The following is a 17,760-nucleotide window of genomic DNA, read 5'->3' on the forward strand; positions in this document are numbered from 1 at the left end:
AAAATTATATTTATAAAAAAAATTATATATAAAACATTGTACATGCTCTTAGCGTGATCAAAGTTAAGGTAATCTTTCTTTTTCTTCTCTTGTGCAGAGGGCGGAGGGTTCAGGCTCCTAGCAGTAGGCTAGTGACAAAAAGGCTCCCTACCGTCTGGCCAGGTAGTGGTGACCAAACCCTACGCGGCCACTTCATTCACCGTAACAAAATTGGTTCTATGGGACTCCCAATGTTGTAGCAGCGAATGGTGTGGCCGCATAGGACATTATCATTACTACCCAGCCAGCCACATGGCCACCCAGATGCCAACCCCATTCCTTCAAAAATGGGTTTGGGCCGGGGGGCACATGCCCACCCTGCTAGTCAGCCCCTACTGAAGAAAGTATTAGTAAGGGGTACGATAATCTATAGTAAAGAAGAGGGTTTTGAGAGAGCACTTGAAAGACTGAAGGTTGGGCAGAGTCTCTTCAGGCAGGGTAGGGAGTGTCATTAATGGGGAGCAGCATGGCCGCTGGAGTGAGTGGTGGTAATCACAGAGGAGGTGAGGAGTAGGTCAGAGAGTATGGAGAGTGTGAAAGAGAGAATCTTGCGACAAGGTCATATATGTACGAGTTGTAGGAATCGGCTAGGGCACTGAAAATGGAGATACTTTCATACACAGCTACAGATACATATTGGCAGATAATGTCATAAATACCTACTGTGTTTTTCCAGAGTGATTAGAGTGAGAAAGCCAAAGGTTCCATAGGACACATTGCAGCATTTCTTCTAACATGTGGACTTAATGCATACAAAACCCTTTTAAGCTCCTCAAATTTAAGACCAGCTTGTAGATTATTTCATGACCCTAACTGGATGTGTTACTTGGCAGACACACATAATATAATAATGTAGGAAACAACAAATATAAATTAAGAGACAAGAAATTGTAATATTTTATTAAACTTTGGTTTTGCTTTTTAAAGTTTCACTTTTCCAAATCTTGATAAATAAACATAAATTATTAATAAAACATAAGAAGTGTGATTGCAAAAAGATAAAAAAAAAATTACACATTACTAGAGATTTACATCTGTAGAAATATATCTGTGCATATAATCTGTATTTTAAAAACAATTGTACAGATGAGTAGGTTGCAGCAAAAGTAAGAATATATTGTGTTTTTGTGGAGCACATTTTCTCAAGCTGGGAAAAAAAAAATGTTACTTTGTGTCACAACATGAGGCCGAAATGTCACATATTACACAATTTAAAACCAATAAAATTTAAGCAATAACTTTACTGCAATGTAAAATTTGTGAGTCACAGCAAAGCATTAAACATAAAATCATACACTGCAAAAAATGCTCTAACCCAGTGGTTCCCAAACTTTCTCAGTTCGAGGCACCCTTAGGGTCACCATAATTTTTCCAAGGCCAAAATAATTACCGGGTAGTCCCGTTTTTTAAGTAGTTGGGTCAAAATGACGTAAGATTTATTTAGGCCCCTTCACCATCACATTGTGCCCCTTCATCATATCACTGCGTCCCTACACCATATTACCCCGTCCACATCTTCGCAATCTCACACTGAGTGTTCCCCTCTTCGCTATCTCACACTCTGCCCTGCCCCCTTCAGCGTCTCTCGGTCCCCCTCCTTCAGCATCTTTCTCTATCCCTCCCCATTCAGCATCTCTCTGTCCCCCTTCTTCAGCATCTCTCTGTCCCCCTCCTTCAGCATCTCTCTGTCCCCCTCCTTCAGCATCTCTCTCTCTCTTTCCCCCTCCTTCAGCGTCTCTCTCTGTCCCCCTCCTTCAGCGTCTATCTGCCCCCCCTTCGGCGTCTCTCTCTGCCCCCCTCCTTCGGCGTCTCTCTCTGTCCCCCTCCTTCAGTGTCTCTCTCTGTCCCCCAAATTGCATAACAAATAAAACACACACACACATAAATATGTACTGTATACTTTACATATTTCTATAGATAGGTGGACAGCTAGTAACTGGGTGTACCTTCTAGGTGATGGAACATCTCGCCCTAAATTTGGATAGGGAGTTATCTCTGGATGTGCACTGTGATGCCTAAATTATATGTTCTAAGCATATTTGGCTATTGACAAATTAGTGCAACAGTGTTGGTTATTTGGATTACCAAGTCTACAGTTGCTAGAGTGTGCAAACATTGCAAGAGGGCAAGATGATTGTGGGAAGGTCCTACAACCATCTTGCCTTATTCCTTCTACAATGACTTCTGTGCTTTTGTTGATTTTTTTTCTTCATTTTTCAGATCTGAAACAGGTGTCGTACCAAATGTCCTTTATGAAATAAAAATGAAAATATTTTGACATTACAGATTGACATAATAATGACTTCCTCCAGCAGAAAGCTGCTGCAAGGCAGTCCAAGACCAGTGCAGGACAGAAATGTTTACATTTACTAACAGGCTTATTCTGGAAATCCTATATATTTTGGTAGAAACAGCAAATACTTTTAGTATCCACATCTTCGTTCCTGGGAGAAGCCCAACTTGGTGTTTTCTCATTTTCCAGAAAATACTTGTGTACATGGCCCCTAGTCAATCTCCAAAAATATTATAATTATACATATTATTTTTTTTAAAGAGATGTTCTATATATGCAGTACTGATTTTTAACAATACCAACCTAATGAATAGAGCCCATCACTTTCAGATTACCAGGGCCCAGGTCTACCGGGGGCCCTGGTTCACTGGTAAGTAAGCTATTTTTGCAGTTCATCTACAATCTAGATCGTATTTTTTTTCTATAATTACATTTTTTCTATTTATCTTTTTAATTTCCTTTTTTTCTGTCGCACACTCACGGGTGTGAGGGTGGGGTTAGGGTTTATGGGGAGGGAGGGAGCTGGCAGCAGCTCCCTGTTCCCAGGAAGTGTGATGTCACACACTGTCCGAGGGGTCGGGGTCGAGTTAATGATGTATTTTGGGTGGGGTAATGATGTGCCTGGTGTGGGTTAATGATGTATTTGGGCGGGGGGGGATGTAATGATGTATTTGGGGGTGTAATGATGTACCTGGGGGTGGGTAATGATGTTGCTGGTGTTTGGTGTGATGTGGCTGTGGGATGGCGTGATAAAACATTACATTTATTATAATATATGCATGATATAATGTGTGATCTATGTTATGTACTGCGTTTACTTATTGCCCGGTTTTCAATATTTCATGTACCTATACATATTTTCCAAACAGGTCCCAACATTCCAGGATGCATACAAGAATCCAGTACCAGGCTGTGAAAACTGCAATAACAGGTAGGTGAAAGCAACAATGTTTTAATACATAATGGGGGAGATTCAAGAAAATCGCGGCTGTGTATTTTTAATGGTAGTTCGGTAAAAATATAAGCTAATTTTTACTTACACCTCTATGGGGCGCAAGCAAAAATCAGCGGATATTACACTAAAATTATATGCGCAAGGTATCTCCGTGGCCGCTCCGGAGACACATAGCACATATTTTTTTCTAACTGAATCTCCCCCAATATGTCATTATCTAAAGTGACGCAGCCACGCCCCATGTTGACCACACCTCCAAAACTGTGGCCTCGCCCCCTTCGGCCCTTTTCCTTCGCATCTATGGAGCGGGGGCAAAAAGTTGTTGTACCAGGACCCCAAAAATCCTCCTGGCGACCCTGCACACAGGCTAGGTGCCACTAGCTGGCCACTGCTTCTGGCTTGGGAAGATAGGATCCTGCCACCACAAGGTTGAAAACAGGTGTGACCTCAAGGGTTGACAAAGTGAGGCAGTGCCCTGAATAGGGCTAGGGGTTTATTATTTATATATCATTGGTGGTTTAGATTATATGAATATTAGAAGTTGGGACGAAGCTTCTCTGACAGTATAAAAGCCTATAATATCCAAAATAATTGAACACTGGAATGCTGACAACATAACTCACTGTATACAGATATTATTTATAGCAGTTTAAACATTTAACGTCTTGTGTATATTAAATATATGTATAGCATTTATTTTATTAGTCATTTTCTTATAAATACTACAAATAATTAATACCACTTTTTACAACACTCTAGATGGGTTATGCTATAAGGGTGGAGAAAATGAAAGTGGGGTAAAATATGATAAGATATTATTAGTGCACTGTAAAATTATTAAAATATTTAATGAAAAACTACAAATAGGTAAATAATCAGTTGTATATACTAGTCAGTATTATTGGAGCTTCATCAAAATGTTGTTAAAAGTGGTCTCATTTTGAAAAAAGTAATGTTAAAGTGCTATTGATGGAATTGTTGTTAAGAAGTCATTTTTAATTAAAAACAATAGTTGAAAGAGTTGTTAAATAGTTTATAAGTCATTTATAATATCTTACTTTACTCAATTTTCTGGAATATGTCATTTAACTCAAACGACCTTCAGGCCATTCTACACAAATGACAATAATGGGAGTAAAAAGTGTAGAAAGATTTTTTTTGGAGTAAGCTTTACACCGTATTCTATTAAAAAACATTTTTGGGATTCTTAATTTTTAGTGTAGCACTGGCGGACAAGTTGATCCGAGCATGTGCAGTGTTGTCCCTGGCTTCTGCAGGAAGACTACATATCCCAGAGCATGGAGACTCCGTGCACAGAAGAAAAAAGTAGGTGGCAGCGGGAGAAAGTAGTTGAAGGCAGTTGAAGGAGAACGGAGGAGAGATAGACATAGCTCAGCCCAACGGGGGCTGCGACAGTGAAGCAGAGGGAAAACGAAACTAGCAGAGCACAATTCTTTGTGCCAACTGAGTAGAAGAGAGAGTTTGAGGAGATTACAGGAAAAGAAGCAACCACAGTGATCTGTGAGGAAAATGGAGCAGTTTATTAAGGGAATATTCTTATCATTCTGCCTGAGAGCCATCTTGGAAGCAAGGAAAAGGAGGAGAGAAAAATTGATAAGTGCACATATTTATTTTAGTATTTATGCAATTGGACTGATTTAGATTTTATTAGTTAGATAGTGTTATGGTGAGGGAGACTTGAAGAAAGTAAAACTGCACCCTTTTGCAGGACTGTATCAATAAGACAAGGGTGAAGAGAGAGACAGTTAGTTAGGGCAGAGAGACAGCCATATCACTGGGAAGTTTATCAAAGTGTCCTTTTGTCTAAATAATATTTGGAATAGAACATAATTTGACTGTCAAGAAGCATATTATATGGATACCATAGCACTAATCTGATAATAGAAAGCAAGTGAAGAAATGTGAAAGGCGAAAGCTATATTTAATGTTGATATTATAAAAGAGTATATAATTTACTGGGCATATTGAGGAGGGTGCTTTAACCAAGAACTGTAAATTCTGACATTGGCGTGAACCATTGAAACCAGGAACCTCAATAGGTCAGAACAATGTCTTCAACATTTGAGTAGAAAGAGGGAGAGGCCAATACTGAAACCACTTTAAGACAATGCTGTTGACATGTATATATTATTATTTGTTTCATCACAACTGTATTTCTATATTAAGTGTGTGTGTATATATATATATATGTTTAAATGACTCATATTGATATTGGTGTATAACTTTAAGTTACTTATATTAGTCAAACAGATGTTGTAGTATAAAAGAGGTACATCTAGCCATAGGATAATAGAGAGGCTGGAAGATATCTTTATGTTTAAATAGATGTTAGATAGGATTGTTTATTTATTATATGAAATTGCCTTTTTAAAATACAAAATATATTTTTGGTACAAAATACCAGAAAATCCTTTTAGCTCAGGCCTCACCAATAAATGTTCTAGTGTGGCTGTTAAAGATTAATTCTGTGCAATAATACTCATTTGTTTGTGCTTGTGGTCCAGGGAAGAGGTGAGGAGGGTTCTTTGGTCTCCCTCTGGTGTTGCTACAAACAGAACACTACCCAACGAAGACTCTTCGGTACCCAGACCAAGGTGGAGGCAATACAACATACTGAATTCATTTGCTGCACACACACACACACACACACACACACACACACACATTGATACATACATCCTAACCAGGAAAAGGGGTGCTACATTAGTGTTAGAAAAAAACAGGTAAAATTCTATAAAAAAATGTTAAGATTACGTCAATTCAATAATATCAATTCATTTTTTTTATTTTTATTTTTAATCATGAAAGATATGTTTAAATGTGTAAATTAAATATAATTTGTAGTGCTTGCAAAAACTTGTTTAATTATGTGGGATTTTTTTTAGAATAACTGTTTTTCTAGCTCTTTTTTTTACATTTTCCACTCCAATACAACAAATATTTACAACACTCTCAACTGCCCCACACTATTTAATTATTTTGACATAGTTCCGATATTTTTTCTTTAAACTATATGCAGAGTCTGGTCGTGCGCATGGGAAGTTCCTCACTCGGCCTGCTTGAGTGATCAGAAAAGAGAGGACTTTTACAGATGGAACCAGCGAATGGTGCATACAGAATAAAAATAAAAAAAAAATTATATTGAATCCACTATTTTTTCCATTTTGGGTGGTTTATTTACCTTTCCAATCTTTCCCCTAAAATACTGCTTACTTTGAACTCATGAAAGTAAGGGACATTTGGGGCTAGATTTACTAAGCTGTGGGTTTGAAAAAGTGGGGATGTTGCTTATAGCAACCAATCAGATTCTAGCTTTCATTTATTTAGTACCTTCTACAAAATGATAGCTAGAATCTGATTGGTTGCTATAGGCAACATTCCCACTTTTTCAAACCCGCAGCTTAGTAAATCTAGCCCTAGGTCTTTTTTACATATAAAAATATAATGTACTTGTGCTTAACTTCTATGGATTCTGCATTACAAAAGCCTTAATGCACACTTGCAGTTAGTTTTATTTCTGGTTAAAATCAGGACGTACACAGCCTTTTCAACTGAGTATACTTCAGGACCATTAACAAGTGAGGAAAGCCCTGTGTTATTGTGTCAAGTCAAATATAGGGGAAGACACATCGTGCAGAATTAAATATCCCCCCAGTGTCTATTTCTTCCAGCTCATTTGAATACTTTGTTCTAAAATCTAATTTTTCTGTATCTGATTTATACACATCTTCCCCATTCTCCCCAATCAGGTCTGTCCATCATCACTGGTATGAGACGTAGGGCTGACAGGGGCCCTGCATATTAAGATGTAAGGGGTCCATAGATTTTTAATGGCAGCCCTTCCGGTTTCTATTGTAACTGTTTTTTTACTTTCATATTATTTATGAAGCACAAGTGTTTAGTACAGTGTTGGCTAACCTGTGACACTCCAGGTGTTGTGAAACTACAATTACCAACATCTTTTGCCAATATGTAGCAGCTTATTGCTGGAAGGGTATGCTGGGACTTGTAGTTTCACAACACATGGAGTGTCACAGGTTAGCCAACACTTTATTAGTACCACATACAAATTATATGGCAATACCATTATAAAAATAAATTGTTACATTTGATACCACTTGGACAACTAATTTTACAGATACTGTACAAATAGAGCAATAGAATAAGGTTATGATCCCTAGGTTATCAGGGGTAAGCCTACATTCACCTTATTTGCCATGTATATTCTGCACACTGACAATGTTCCATTTGTGTGTGACAAGGTTTTCACTCTAGAACATTTTGTAATATTTTGGTTACAGGCAATGGACAGCATGACTTATACTTCCTTTTTTTCTATCAATATAAGGTAGCATGCTTTCCCACAATACCACATTGAGAAGTAAGAAGCTGCAGTTCATCTACAATCTAGATCATAATAGATAACAGTGCTCACATTCAAATAAACAAACAACTAAGTTAGAAGATGAATCAAATTTAACTAGGCAAGCTATATTGTTAGATTTTTCTAATGCCAAAATTATTCAACTCAACAAGCAGGCTGCATATATGGTTGGTTTCAATTACATAAGGAGTAATCACTTCCTATTCCACTCAATGACCAAATATAGGAATAGTGTATATGACTCTGGGTAGAACCAAACAAGTTATGGCCATTCAAAACTTTTTTCATTGTACCATACTAGCGGTTCTGCTTTCCATGTGTTATATGTATTGTGGAAAGTCGGAGAGGCGTGCAGTATAGGAAAAGGACGGGTAGCAGCTCTGTAAGTTGATTGAAGGAAGGCTTTCCTAACTAGAAAGCTTGGGAAAGTCATCATACATTTTTGCTATTGGGGCTTCAAATCTATAATTTCACCCCCACCTTATAGACAGGTGTAAGAACTGCAGTCACGGAGACCATACCGGATCAGGGCTTCAGCTCTATCGCCATGACTGGACTCCCCCCAGTTCTGGGTTAGTACAAATATTCAGTAGACGAATTGGGTGCCCTTTATTATGCTCATAAAATAAAACAAAAAAGATAACATTTTGCTTGGAGAGACTAATAAATTAAAAAGTTATTGCCTGATAACTGCAGCACTAAAGCATCAAAACTGATTGCCCACTCTCACAAGACCAAACTGGGCATGCGCACAATGTGGGTGAAAAACAGTTACTCATAACAACAAAACACAGTCTCATAATGCAAAATGCAAATCAACTCAAACAATTCCCTGCACAAATGTAGCATTCTAACAAGCAAGTCTGTTTGATACAAGAATCATTTAAGAGCACAAAGACAGAATATTATTAAATGTGATGTAATATAACAAGTCACTCTTTTCCTGGTAAGGCATAGTCACCCACTATAGTGAGCCTATTTTAGCACTTTAAGGCTCATCTAATTCCAATTTCATATTACAATGTCAGTTTATGTGCAGTACTTACACAAACCTTGTTTTTTTCACAAGCCTTTGCATTTTCTGAAAATACCATTGGTTAGTTTATAACCCTAGCCTTAACACAAAGCTTTGCAGTAGCAGAAAATAATGCACTTTTCATTTATTTATCTAGTTAAAGTTATGTCAAAGTTGAAAAAGAGTGATTGATATACCTATCTCAATAGCTTCTGGTCTTCTAACAAGATAGAATCCCATTTTTATTGACTTAGAGCAAAGGGTTTCTAGGAGTACAAATATGCACCCAGCAATTTTATTTACATAAATATGTGCTCCTTTTTGTTCCTCTGTTGGTACGATCAACAGACTATCAATAAAAAGGGCTTCCTTGTTTGTAACGGGAGCTCCCACCTTCAAATGTGAGTGAATTTCACAAAGGATGATGGTGGATTGTTTCTAAATGAGCTACTTCACTTTATTTACTACTGTTTTGCTTTTTTGATTGATCATGGTTACTCAACAGACTAGCAATAAAAAGGGGAACCAGAGCTGGAATGAGATGACTCCCCTCCTTCAAACATGGGTGTTCACTTATTTTTTTAATTAATGAGGGGCCAGTGGGATCATAGGTCTAAAAGTGTCTTTCCCCTTGTAGTTAAAAACAATTTAAAAGTGGACAATTAATTTAAAATTAGGGTGTCCATATTTATTTTGGATCTGTGTATGTGATCTATTAAAGACTCCCCTGCTCTTATTTACTTTATTATTATGTATTGTGTGCTGATCAAAAGCAATCAACAGTCAATAAATAAACAAGAGCACTTTATTTGGAACGAGGGGACTTTTCCGTTCTAAAGGAGGGTGCCCCAAAAAATTGGTAAAAGATAGGTAGAACAAAGATCTGAAACAGCATACACCCTATCCCCAGCATTTTTAGTGCTTGACATCACAGCATGTACACGTGACATGACATGATTTTTTTCTGCAGCACTACAAGAAAGCCCACTGATCATAATGGACAGTGATTGGAGAATGCATTATTCTAGTAGAGCCAATATTATGGACACCTGTGCTGCATACATTGTATGGGTATCGCTGGTATAATATGGGTACCACTACTGCATAGAATGTAAGTACAGCAGTATAATATGGGCACTTCTAGGATACTATGGGCACAATGGGTGGCTCATATAATATGGACCCTGCCAGTATAATATGGGTGTCTCTATTGCGTATAGTAACATTGGCACTGCTAACATAATAAAAACCTCTGCTTCAAACAATGATATGAACAGCACTGGTATAATATGAGCACTTATGTTTCATATAATACGGATAGTGCTAATATAATAAAGACCACTCTGCTGGTACACAATAGGGGAATTGCTGGTATAATATGGACATTGCGGATATAATTGTTGTGATGTGTGGAGAACACTAAGAAGACCCACAAGTGCTAACTGCATTGTGTTTTATTTAGGCTTTGAACAGCTTGTAGTTAACAAACAAGAACATGTCACAGATGTGACAGGTCCACCTTAATCAATATTAGATCTAACAACAAGGTAGAAACAGTTAATTTTTACTTTTTCAAGAATATGTATGTCTTAAATTGATTTGCTACATTTTTGCTCAGCCCCCATTCCTAAAAAAGTTGCCTCAGTTTACCTCATTACAGACACACCCCAGTATACACGTGAAATTACCAGTTGTATTTTCCAGGGCGAAACTTATTTATTCTTTGGCTTCAGTTAGAAGTTGGCAACAAATATCAAATTCAGTCTTAAATAATGACTAAGCATCAAAATCACAACGAGCAAATAAATAGTTCAGCATCAGACCCTTATCTAAAGAAACTTAATCTTCATGAATTCTGTATCCTTACAGCATACTTCCAAGAATCAACTTTTGTTTTCAATTTTTCCTATTAAATTATCAAGATTAATCACAATGTAGCAACAAGAGGAGTGAAAGAATAACACACATGTAACTTTTTTTTTTAAAGGTAACCTAAAATAAAATAGGGCCAGTTATTACATTAATTTTCTTATATATTTTTTTTTTTTAATGAAAATCTGAAACTTAATAAAACATATGTATAAGCTGCATTTCATTATTCAATTACAATGAAAACACATTCTTTTCAGACATGGCATTCCTACTTGGTCAATGCTCGCACCTGACCTGTGGTGATTAGATTATAGTTACGAGCAAGGTTCTTGCCAGAGGTCCTAAGATGCCAGCAAGCACTGTATGTACCATGTTATGTGCAGGACAGGGAAATGACATGGACTGCATGTCTGCATATACTGCGGTTAGAGCCACAATGTCTCTGAGAATAATCCTGCATTCTTACCTCCACAGAAACCTGATTCCGTTCCCTTCTAATATAAATCCAACTCTGTGGTGACAAGGACAGTCAGTGGAACTCTTCCCATGTGACAGATCTTCTAAAGAAGAAGATGTTAACCTTCTCCAACTTCCTGTTAAGAAAATGTAAAAATAATGTAATTTTCCATTTTGTATTGTCACAACCTCACAACTTCATAAACAAGTGCACATAAAAAGTCTACACAACATTAATGGAATTACAGATATTTCTCTTATAAAAGTCTGAAATGAAGATAAATCATGTCACCTTTAACGTGTAATCAAAAACATTCAAGTGAAAAACAAATAGACAATTTTTGGGACAAATAAGTGATCAACAATCATTTTCCCTTTGTCCGGTCATTCCTTTTGATCTTAGGTTACACTGTCTAAGACATGCAATATGCAACTCTTATTCAGTATACTTCTGGGTAGTGATATTTACATCTCATTTTTACAGTACACATTATGGTATGTGCTCAGGGCTGCCATCAGAAACTGTGGGGCCCAGTATAAATTAATCTGGCGAGCCCCCCCCCCCCCCCCCTTGGTCCAGTACTAATTAATATGGCGGGCCCCCCCTCCCCATTAATATGCACCCCTCCATCTTCACAAATACATGCACCCCCTATCCCTCATCACAGTGCATTCCCCCTCACTCCATCACAGTATATGTCCCCCTCCCCACAGTTAATGTCCCCCCCACAGTTAATGTCTCCCCCTCTCCCCCCAATCACAGTTAAGGTCCCCCTCTCCCCCCCAATCACAGTTAAGGTCCCCCTCTACCCCCCTTCCACAATTAAGGTCCCTCTCTCCCTCCCTTTTTCCACAATTAAGGTCCCCCTCTTCCCCCCTCCCTCTCCACAGATCGGGTCCCCCAGGTTCTCCCTGTCCCCCCTCCCTCCACAGTTATAGTCCCCCAGGCTCTCCCTCTCCCCCCACAGTTATAGTCCCCCAGGCTCTCCCTCTCCCCCCACAGTTATAGTCCCCCAGGCTCTCCCTCTCCCCCCACAGTTATAGTCCCCCAGGCTCTCCCTCTCCCCGCACAGTTATGGTTCCCCGGGCTCTCGCTCTCCCTCCTCAAAAAAAATAATAGCTTATTTACTTACCTGCTCCTCCGCAATGCTGCAGCTCTGCCTCACTGATACACTGGGAGTGCGGCGCGCGGTGATGACGTCACCGCGCCCCGCGCTCCCAGCCTATCAGAGTCTGGGAGGCAGAGCTGCAGCATCGCGGAGAAGGTAAGTTAAAAAAAAAAAAAAAAAGGGGGAGGCACGGTCGGTGACTGCGGGGCCCGGACAGTTTAGGGAGTCTGGACAGACGGAGAGGTCTGTCCGGGCCCCTCACAGCAGTACTGGCCGTACCCCACTGAGGGCGGCCCTGTATGTGCTTATACTGACACAGAATATCCTCCTAAAGACAGTCTGTTTCATCCTTTTTAGACTCCTCAGTGCAGTATAGCATTTTCTGGTCTGCATGTTAAGCGAGACAGTGGCAATTACAAAACAATGACAAAAGCTATAACCCAACTGGTATTAGGATTAATACATATAAAAATATATTTTTTACATTTCACCTGCTATTCTTTCAAACTAGTTTTTAGTTTGTGTGGAACTAAAGAGAGTTTAGCGGTTGAGTGACATGAATTGTTTTTAATAAAGACATTCTGAAATTAGTTTCTGAGTTACAACCACCCACACTGAGGTTTAGTGTGTGCAGTTAATGTACTGAGCTGAAATCAAACACTGCAAGGCATACAAGTAAAAACACTCAACAAGGCTCACAAAACAATGACCCACAATGTGTGTGACTTTGCACAAAATAAGTAATTTCATGTTGCAGCTCATTTCTGCCTGTGTACTGCATTGCTTGCTGCTATTTATCCTGTGATATTGTACAGTTCTAGCCACACTAAGCATAGTATGGAGCTTCTGTTTGTTTTTTGTTGTTTTCTTTTAAATCACGGCAAAGGTCTTATCAACCTGTAGATATGGCATTAGTGGGATGACAACTGTTACTTGTGCTGTTTTGAGACCCTAGATTACCCAAAACCCTTCATAGCTAATGTACGTTATAATGTTTAATACCTTGTATAATTAAATCAGGTTTTTAGTATACAATATAAGTTATTTATCAAGGGGGGTTTAATACTGTGACATATTCCATCATATGTGTTTGCGATTTACCTTCACTCAAACAATAAAATGCATCACAATAAACCTTACACATTAATGTATGTTTTACTGTCTTAGTAGTAAATATCACACATTTCCATGTCGCAGAAGAATCCTCAGGCTTTATTATTCAACTTATTCCAATATTTGAGTTCCCTGTTCTAGCCACAACTAAGCAAAAAATGTAGATTACATATTACATGTTCTGAGATATATTTTTATGCGTAGACCAGGACTCTATTCAATTACATTGAATCCTGTTTGTTAAATTACAAAATCAAAATAAAAAATTTGAGTATTGTACCCAATTGCTGACGAAATGGAGGTCACAGGGCACCATGGTTCATATATGGTGGTAATAACTGCTGTTTGGGATAAAGTACATGGACTCCTGAATAGCCTTCTTTGAGACCCTGATAGCAAAGGACCCTTAGGTAGTCTCGCTAGGTTCCCCCATCAAGATCTTAATACAGTTTCTATGAAGCTTGTTGCACACATTCTAGCAAGATAGTCAAAGATCTTGGATTCTCAAAGAAGAAAGAGTATGGAGTAGCAGTGTGATCAACTGTGTCAAAGGCTGCAAACAGATCACATAGAATTATCTTCTTATTAATATGTGCAGTGGGAAAGACACGCTCGAGATGATAATGGTGGTTTTCTACAGTATGATATTGATGACCATTTGCTGGATAAAAGAATGGTGGTCAAATATGGTCATTGTTTGGTATGATGTACATAGGTTATATTTGATCACATGATCACACAACAACAAATCATTTGATGGAGCTTGGCTCTGTTTCGGCCATCTGATTGGCTCTTTATATCATGGAGTTGGGCCTCGCAATGCCGATGATAGTTGTAGCAATGCTGTGGGTGTTACTCAGCCTGTGTTCTTGTCTGTCTAAGGCCTGGATTTTGATCATTGCTTAATACTGACCTCTGCTATAAGGACTGCTGTCTGGACCTGGAGCTCTGTTAAATACTGACAGCTGTCTGGATATTGACTTTTAACCGGACTCTGATTTCATTTAATAAACCACCTATTCTGTCCTCTGTCTGGTACTATAGTTACATTCCCAGCTCTGACACCTGGGGGTAAATGTATCAAGCTGAGAGTTTTCTGGTGGGTTTGAAAAACCAATCAGACTCTAGCTATCATTTATTTACTACATTCTACAAAATGATAGCTAGAATTTGATTGGTTGCTATACGCAACATCTCCACTTTTCAAACCCGCCGGAAAACTCTCAGCTTGATACATTTACTCCTTGGATTCTTATCCAACTGGACAGACATTGTTACCCTTGTCCTGCTGAATACACTGGTGAATCCTATTCTTATTACCTTACCTTTGCTACTGTGCCTCTTTATTTATTACTCTGTCTCTAATATATATCTTCTGCAAATGTCTGAACTGGTATAAGTCTCTATTACCACGTGTTAAATCCTGGGGGCAACTGAGTACAGGTGAGCATATCACACTTTATGGGAAAGTGGGACGCTATAGGTGAAGCCACACGTAGGGCGGTTCTTGGGGACACATTCTAGTTTCTGACAGTTGGCCTCACACATAGCTGGTAAGGTTGAAATAAGATACAGATCCATAAAGGTCAATCTTTCACACATTGTTATTGTCTAAGCTAATCTTATGCTGTCCCATAGATCTATGCATCATTGCAAAGAATATATATAAAAAAAAAGTCACTCCTCAAATGATGCCACATCAATTATTTTTAATAACTACACACAATGAAAAACCCTACTTCACCTATGACTGCTGAAAGATTTGCTCACCAGAAAAAAATCCTACAGGTGTGTTTTGAAAAATTAAAAGAAACCTTGTTTATCTTAACAGCAAATCTGCATATAACTTTCTGGGTAGAGTAGTTTACATTTTTAAAGTTCATTTATAAAAAACACAAAACAAGCAGATGTAATCTTCGCCCTCCACTGTAAAGAACGTCTAGAAGTTGCATGTCCTTTATATTGCAAGATTAAAAGTGTATGGGTTTGATTTAGAGCTGGATGTAAATGTAAGTCCATTTTTTGCAATGTGCTTGCACACTACTTGCACTCGTATTTTTATATTGGCATCCACCTGTGCTTGATGGGGCTGGCCAATCACAAGTTCAGTGTGGTATGGGTCGTCAAGCACCCCTCTTAGAGATCTTTACTATTTTGACTCTTGTGTATCTTTAACATACGCCTTTTATATTTAGGCCCCGCCCCCTTTTTTACATCTGAGGCTGCCGGCGGCTGCATACTATGTGCAGGTCCGTTCAGCAGTGACAGGTAAAACACAATCAGAGCAGCCTGGCAGCACACTGTCCCTACCTGTCACTGCTGAACGGACCTGCACATAGTGTGCAGCCGTCGGCAGCAAGCCCCTGCGATCGCCCCCCCCCTGGATCCGCCACTGGACACATCTTCATATTACCATTGTCTACTGTTTCTTCACATTTATCTTTTTCATTTAAGTTTGTGAATAGATGCACTATACGATTATAATAGTGGCTTAGAAAAACATATTACTACACTTTCTGCATGTTAGTTGCTTGCATCATTCCCTTGTTCTATTTGAGAAACAATAAAAAAAAATTGCATTTTCTCTATTAATAAAAACATGACTTTTTCATGACTTAAAAAAAAGGGATTATTATTATTGTGATGACTTGGTAAAAGTTATATGTTAAGCTTATAAAGTTCATATGTCAAATATAACAAGTGGTTAAGTTATACATGCTAAAATGCTACTTTAATGTCACTAAACACCACAATTGATCTTCTGTTTAAATTGAGTTTCATTAACACACTCTTCAGTATAACAAGCCAATTGTCCCCTCACATGAGTATACTTAATGCTAAGAAAATCTCATACCAGCTGCCTGAAAACTTTACAAAGATTGCAGGTTCTTAGCAGGCTTTTAAAAGGATTTATTTACAAGAAGTCTGGTGATTACCAGTAACAGGATCACTGCTACTAAGATGCCCCTTGAAAGCTCAACAAGCTCACAAACGTGAGCCTAATGTAATATGAGGTGATGCAATTTAAATCTCAACGTGAATACTGATTCAATCCTTGTGTTATATAAGTCTGTTGGTGAATGAGAGAACAAATAAGAAAATTAACATATTACTTGAACTTTTAGCAATTCAAACTACTGTGAACAAGACATGATGACAATGTGCACTTTTAAGTATATTATGGCACAGTAATTTGCCCTGTTTGCATCAGCCCTGTGCTGCAGGGCCGTAACTAGGGCTGTGCGATAGGGGCGACCGCCCAGGGCGCAACGCTGAAGGGGGGCGTAATTTAGGAATATTTTAGGTTAATTTGGCTAAAATTGTGGGCTAAGGGGGACGGCATTTGTATTTGTCGCCCCAGGCACTAGAATTATAAGTTACGGCTCGGCTGTGCCGACTAGTATGGTTACTGGTTATCATTATAAGGAAAGACTGCATGCTTCTGGTTCAACTGTAACAGTAATAATTAGTCCAGGCTGGTGAGCTCAGGGAATGGTAATGTATTTTTATTAGCAGTACAGGCCTTGCCTCGATAGGATGACTTGGTCTTTCCATTGAGACAGGACTAGCATATTCTATGACCTATTCTAATTTGTGTATACTCTGCTTATTTGATACTGGTTTGACAAACAATGGCTGTCTTGCTGTTGTGGGATTGTTAGTCCCACCATGACAGAAATGCTGGAGTTTATAGTTCTCAGGAGCTAGATTGACACCGTTTTACAATTCTAATGGATAGAGTGCTGCTTGAAATGGCCATGTACCAACCTTGGCACAAATTCCAGACAACAGAACCAATTTGAACTCACACTCAGTAGTCGAATTGAACTACATCCTGCAAGACTGGGGCCTGATAGTGCAGTAGGAAGATAATAGCTCGTGATCTGAAGTCATCTTATGACCACATATTCAAATAGGCCTGAGAATGGTCTGATCCATTTTAATGATATTACAGTCATCTTGGTCAAATATGTTGAAATATCAGCCCAAATGCCTGATATTTGCAAAGAATGTATCCACATTAGGCAAAGCAAAGTAGTCTGGGTCAATTTGTTCTACAGCTTTTTATCCATTCTTATCAGCTGTCTTTTGTTTGTCACAGCTACAATCTGGGTAGCCAGATTGGTGCATAGGGGGGAGGGGGAGTTGTGTCCCTTACCTGAAGCAGCAAGGTATTTTTTTTTTCCAAAACAATTTTCACCATCAGGTGGCACATGCGTGTTCATACACCCGCTGATGGGGGAGGGTTATTCGGGTTTGGTTAGGGAGAGGGAGCTGTCGGTTGTTCCAGCCCCCGGACAGCCTGCAGAGTGTTAACTGAGGAGCTCTAATCTCGGGAGACTAAGAGCTTCCCTGCCCACTCTGGAGGACATTTTTATTCTGCACCAACACAGAACAGGTAAGTACACTGGGCTGTGGGTGTCATAATGTGTCTGGGAGGTGACGTGATGTGTCTGGTGGCATGATGTGGTGTAGCTGGGGGGTGACATGATGTGATGTGGC

General features: G+C 38.9%; 1 long non-coding RNA gene across 11 annotated transcripts in view; it reads right to left on the bottom strand.

The window, feature by feature from the left end:
• The window catches only part of LOC142144649 (uncharacterized), a 466,443-nt gene that overhangs the window by 121,832 nt on the left and 326,851 nt on the right, over positions 1–17,760 (bottom strand). For all 11 annotated transcript variants that reach the window (XR_012689763.1, XR_012689758.1, XR_012689760.1 and 8 more), the window contains one exon: positions 11,046–11,172. This is a non-coding gene — a long non-coding RNA (uncharacterized LOC142144649). The remainder of the gene's footprint in view (positions 1–11,045; positions 11,173–17,760) is intronic.

The sequence above is a fragment of the Mixophyes fleayi genome, chromosome 3, assembly GCF_038048845.1.
Source record: "Mixophyes fleayi isolate aMixFle1 chromosome 3, aMixFle1.hap1, whole genome shotgun sequence".
Classification (NCBI taxonomy): Eukaryota; Metazoa; Chordata; class Amphibia; order Anura; family Limnodynastidae; genus Mixophyes; species Mixophyes fleayi.